This window comes from Neolamprologus brichardi, chromosome 10 (genome assembly GCF_056152115.1).
Source record: "Neolamprologus brichardi isolate AB-2024 chromosome 10, ASM5615211v1, whole genome shotgun sequence".
Classification (NCBI taxonomy): domain Eukaryota; kingdom Metazoa; phylum Chordata; class Actinopteri; order Cichliformes; family Cichlidae; genus Neolamprologus; species Neolamprologus brichardi.
In genome coordinates, this window is record NC_142113.1 from 7,078,263 (window position 1) to 7,084,593 (window position 6,331).

The following is a 6,331-nucleotide window of genomic DNA, read 5'->3' on the forward strand; positions in this document are numbered from 1 at the left end:
TCTCTGAGGTTCTATACTGGAATATCATTAAATTGGCTGTAAACACTCACATGATCATACACATGTGTTTTCAACCCAGATGCAGTGACTGTGGCGTATGGTGCTAAAGACCACACCCCTGCCACAACATGTTTTATCCAGCGGTGCACAGTTTGCCAGTTTAACTATAGCTGTTAAACTTCATTTTCAAAGATCAACAAATCCTAAAAACACCAATCTAAAGGTTACTTTGAACTCAACTTAAAGCTCTACTCCTATTTAGGAGCATGAGATATAACATTATTGTGATTTTTAGCTCCATCTAGTTCATATCAGACAAATGACCTACTTACCAGTGTCACATTGAGTTGTGAAATACTCTTCCTCTGTCCACTCCAAACTGCCTACCCAGAGAACCTGTATTTGTCATGTTTCCCCTTGTCTCCCTAGCAATCTAATTCGAGATCACATTGTTATAGTTTTTGTCTTGCTTTTTCTCTCTCACTCCCCCACTCCTCTCCACCTGGGTGGAACTCATTGTGGGTTCCCACCTCTGGCCCACTCACATGCAAGCAATCTTTCATCTGCTGCTTGTTATCCTGACAACCCCAGCTACGACTTAAGGCCATGGCTTAGTGTTTCGCTGGATCATTGTATGACACTCGTCAGTGCAGCCCCGGTTCATTCCTGTATATTCTCAGTTCTAGTGATTTCCCGGCTTCTAATAGTGTTCGAAAATCATACATGATTCCAAACATTTTTTACAAATAAATAAGTGAAAAGTGGGGCGTGTGTAATTATTCAGCCCCCTTTGGTCTGAGTGCAGTCAGTTGCCCATAGACATTGCCTGATGAGTGCTAATGACTAAATAGAGTGCACCTGTGTGTAATCTAATGTCAGTACAAATACAGCTGCTCTGTGACGGCCCCAGAGGTTGTCTAAGAGAATATTGGGAGCAACAACACCATGAAGTCCAAAGAACACACCAGACAGGTGAGGGTCTTAGGGTATTAGTAGTGATGGTGAGATGAAGCCTCATGATGAACTGAAGCTTTCCACCCAATTTTGCGACTCATGGTTCGAAGCATTGTGATGATTCATTTGCTCTACTGCGCCATCAAGTGGACAATTCAAGTGAAGCGGGCTCTGTGATTATAATGATGTGTAAACCTCTAAACTGAATAAATAAATTGTTTTCTTGGTTATTTATCCCGAATATTGTCTCAGTATGTGTGATACAAAAGAGAAAGTGGAAACTATCAGGACAGAGTTTTGGTATGATTGTGTAACTGTTAGCCTCAGACAGTCAGTCAATAGAATAATTCAGATCATAGATCAGTACATTTGCATATTTTTATAACTATAAAAAGAAAGCTGACACTTTCGAGACTTTATCTAATGTGTAAGCATCACAGCAGATGCCTTGGATTAGAATCAGTGAGCTGTCGGCTTTCAGCCCCGACCGTGTCCACGCTGTTTGGTGAGAAAGGCGACATCTCACTGATTCTGATGCGTCAGCGCTTTGTGTTTACGTCTTTGTGCAGAATTGGTGTACCTGCTCTCATTTACTGTTTTAGCTGTTTGGTGGTTGTTGAAATGTAGTAATATTTATATTAAAAATCGATTCAGGATTTTAATGAATCGATATCACGTTATCCAAGCTAGAATCGATTTTAATCGATAATCAAAACCCGCTCCTAGTACCTGTGTAATCATGCTTATGTACATCTGGATAATGACACAAACTAGTATTTGGCGCTTCACTTTTTAATAAACTAAAAGACAAAAATCAGATTATAGGATCTGCAGTGTTGTTTATTTATATTATGGTGCTTATCATTTGTGATATTTATTACTGTGTGCATACTTTATTAGGAGAGATAAAATAAAATAAAAAATCTCTTCCTTCCTGGTTCCATCGAAGAAGAAATGCTCAAGTAACTATGTAACACGTACGTAATCCAATTCCACAACACAGTGTGATGGGAAATCAGCTGTGTTTTTCTGCCCATTTTATTTCGAATCTTGCGCGAACCGGTGAACCAGTTCCTGAATCAGTCACGTGGTACGGACTGCCCGCGAGGCCTCAAACGTCACTGCTACGTAATCAAAGCAAGCCTCGATACGCGCTTCACAGAAACGCCCCCGAGATTACCCGACACACGATTCGACGCTTCGACACACAGGACACATCACTAGGTATTAGTCGTGCACTGCACAAAGTTGGCCTTTATGGAGGAGTGGCAAGAAAAAAGCCATAAGAAGTCCCGTTTGCAGTTTGCCACAAGCCATGTGGGGGACACAGCAAACATGTGGAAGAAGGTGCTCTGGTCAGATGAGACCAAAATAGAACTTTTTGGCCAAAATGCAAAACACTATGTGTGGCAGAAAACTAACACTGCACATCACTCTGAACACACCATGCCCACTGTCAAATATGGTGGTGGCAGCATCATGCTCTGGGGGTGCTTCTCTTCAGCAAGGACAGGGAAGCTGGTCAGAGTTGATGGGAAGATGGATGGAGCCAAATACAGGGCAATCTTGGAAGAAAACTTCTTGGAGTCTGCAAAAGACTTGAGACTGGCGCGGAGGTTCATCTTCCAGCAGGACAACAACCCTAAACATAGAGCCAGGGCAACAATGGAATGGTTTACAACAAAACATATCCATGTGTTAGAATGGCCCAGTCAAAGTCCAGATCTAAATCCAATCGAGAATCTGTGGCAAGATCTGAAAACTGCCGTTCACAAACACTGTCCATCTAATCTGACTGAGCTGGAGCTGTTTTGCAAAGAAGAATGGGCAAGGATTTCAGTCTCTAGATGTGCAAAGCTGGTAGAGACATAACCTAAAAGACTGGCAGCTGTAATTGCAGCAAAAGGTGGTTCTACAAAGTATTGACTCAGGGGGCTGAATAATTACACACACCCCACTTTTCAGTTATTTATTTGTAAAAAATGTTTGGAATCATGTATGATTTTCGTTCCACTTCTCACGTGTACACCACTTTGTATTGGTCTTTCACGTGGAATTCCAATAAAACTGATTTATGTTTGTGGCTATAATGTGACAAAATGTGGAAAAGTTCAAGGGGCCGAATACTTTTGCAAGCCACTGTAAATGAAGACAGGAAAGTAAACAGCAGTGATGTTTTTGTAGGGTGTAGCGTTGGACCCAATAAACATATGCTGGAGCGACTATTTTTGACAGCAGAACTTTTATTTGAAGTTGTGGTTGCATACACAGACACTACCGCTCTCTTTGTGCTGTCACGTCCGCTCCCCCTCCGACTGTCACTGCCAACATAAAAAGACACACAATCAATGTCAGATCCCAGCACACCTGTTCACCCCGCCCCTGCGCCGCCCCGGGAGCTCACTGTGTCACCCCTCCTCTGCAGCTGGCCAGAGACCACACCCACGCCACACAGGGTTACTGAAGTTTGGCTAGCTGGTATATAATGAACGTGCTATGTGATCACTAGCGACACAGCTACGTTAGCATAATATAAACACAGTGAAGCTGAAGGATGATCGCTAACTTTTTTTCACTTGATAAAAGTTAACGTGAGGGTTCCCTATGGTTATGGACAAATGCAATCGCATGGCAGGATGCTGTAAACGCACCAAACTTCAGTCAGGAGAACAACTGAGACAATCCATCCACAATACCAGGTTAGTCATTAATATACTGCTGCATGGGCGGGGCTGTCGTTATATTGTAAGGTTTTAAAAATTGAGCTTTAAAATGAATGATAATAAAAACCTAGAGAGGCCGACAGTGATCGACAGTGAACTGCTCTGCCTCGGACCGGAAGGCATTGCAGAGCGTCGTGAAAACTGCCCAGCACATCGCCGGAGCACCACTTCCTGCCATAAAGGACATCTACAGGAAGCGGTGTCTGAAAAGGGCTGGGAAAATCATCAAAGACCCCAGTCACCCATCACATGGACTCTTCACCCTCCTGCCCTCTGGGAGGTGCTACAGGAGCCTCCGGATTAAGACCACCAGGTACTGGAACAGCTTCTTCCCCACAGCTGTCAGACTCCTGAACTCTGCCTCCTGACATCTGACTCACGTTAACACATAGACTGAACATACACACACACACACAACCACCTACACACACAATGGACAACTGTACCCTCATACACACAATAATAACATGGACTGAACCACCACTCACAACCACTAGCACTTTATATAGCTTCTGTAGAACTTAAAGCCCATAGCACAAGTGTGGGATCTACCAAGGAGATTCTCTGTCCCCACTAATGTTCTGCATAGGCCTGAACCTACTCAGTGAGATCATTGACAAGACTGGCTGAGAGCCATGGATGACATCAAGCTGTATAGTAAGAGTGAATGAGACATCAATTCACTGATCCACACCACTAGGATATACAGCAACGACATTGGAATGTCATTCAGATTGGAGAAATGTAGTCAGATGGTAACAAAGACAGGGAAGGGAGTCTGAACTTGGGGGATCAAAGTACCAGAAGGCAACACTGCAGACATTGACAGTTACAAGTACCTGGGGATCTCACAGGCAAGTTAGAACCATGAAGAGACCGGAGAGGGAAGGTGCAAGTACCTGCAGAGGGTCAGGCAAGTCCTGAGGAGTCAGCTGAATGGTAAGAACAAGATCTGGGCTATCAGATCTTATAACACCTACGCCCTGCCCGTGATCAGGTACCCTGCTGGGATAATAAGCTGGCCAAAGGAGGAGATAGAGGCCACTGACATCAAGACAAGGAAGCTCCTGACCATACATGGAGGGTTTCACCCCAAGTCCAGCACCCTGAGGCTGTATGCTAAGCGGAAGGAAGGAGGATGGGGACTGGTGAGTGTCAGCACCATAGTCCAGGATGAGACAATGTACATCCATGAGTACATTAGGAAGATGGCCATGACCAACCGGGTGCTCAATTAATACCTCTGGCAGCAGAAACCCAAGAAAGAGGAGCAAGAGCATGAATCATTATGGAAGGACAAGCTCCTGCATGGTATGTAATACCGGCAGATAGAGGAAATGGCTGACATCCAGAAGACTACCAGTGGCTGGACTGAAAGACAGCACAGAAGGACTAATCATGGCAGCACAGGAACAAGCTCTGAGCATAAGATCCATAGAGGCTGGGGTCTGTCACACCAGGCAAGACCCCAAGTGCAGGCTGTGTAGAGATGCCCCTGAGACAATCCAGCACATAACAGCAGGGTGCAAGATGCTAGCAGGCAGGGCATACATGGAACACCATAACCATGTGGCCGGCATAGTGTACAGAAACATCTGTGTCAAATATGACCTTGAAGCCCCAAGACCAAAATGGGAGATGCCCCCAAGGGTGGTGGAGAATGACCAAGCTAAGATCCTGTGGGACTTCCAGATACAGACTGACAAAATGGTGGTGGCTAACCAGCCAGATATAGTGGTGGTAGACAAGCAAAAGAAGATAGATGTAGTGGTTCCAATGACAGCAACATCAGCAAGAAGGAACACGAGAAGCTAGAGAAGTACCAAGGGCTCAGATAAGAGAATATGTGTAGGGTGATGGACAGTGTTTGTGAACGGCAGTTTTCAGATCTTGCCACAGATTCTCGATTGGATTTAGATCTGGACTTTGACTGGGCCATTCTAACACATGGATATGTTTTGTTGTAAACCATTCCATTGTTGCCCTGGCTCTATGTTTAGGGTTGTTGTCCTGCTGGAAGATGAACCTCCGCGCCAGTCTCAAGTCTTCTTGCTCATTGTGTCAGATGTTTAGTTATTCCTCGGCCTCCTTTAGCAGTAATGATATCTGTAACAAATGTAGCATATTTGCAGCTCTGGAGGCCAGGATTACTGAACTGGAGACTCGGCTTTGCACCCTGCTCTCACCCTTAGCTAGCCAGGCCCCTGTAGCTGGTGCAGCCGAAGATAGCGTAGGCCCCGCTAGCTGTTCCCCGGCAGATCCCAAGCAGCTGGGGAAAGACGGCTGGGTAACGGTGAGGAGGAAGCGTAGTCCTAAACAGAAGCCCCAGGTACACCACCAACCCGTTCATGTGTCTAACCGTTTTTCCCCACTCGGTGACACACCCGCTGGGGGTCAAACTCTGGTAATTGGTGATTCTGTTCTCAGACATGTGAAGCTAGAGACACCGGCAACCATAGTCAATTGTCTTCCAGGGGCCAGAGCAGGCGACATTGAAGGAAATTTAAAACTGCTGGCTAAGGGTAAACGTAAATTCAATAAAATCATAATTCACGTCGGCAGTAATGACACCCGGTTACGCCAATCGGAGGTCACTAAAATCAATATTGAATCGGTGTGCAACTTTGCCAAAACAATGTCGGACTCTGTAGTTT

At 45.0% G+C, this 6,331-nt stretch overlaps 1 pseudogene; it reads left to right on the plus strand.

The window, feature by feature from the left end:
• The first annotated feature begins 4,312 nt into the window (after window positions 1-4,312).
• LOC148100836 (uncharacterized) lies at window positions 4,313-4,996 on the plus strand (annotated as a pseudogene).
• Window positions 4,997-6,331: the final 1,335 nt, after the last annotated feature.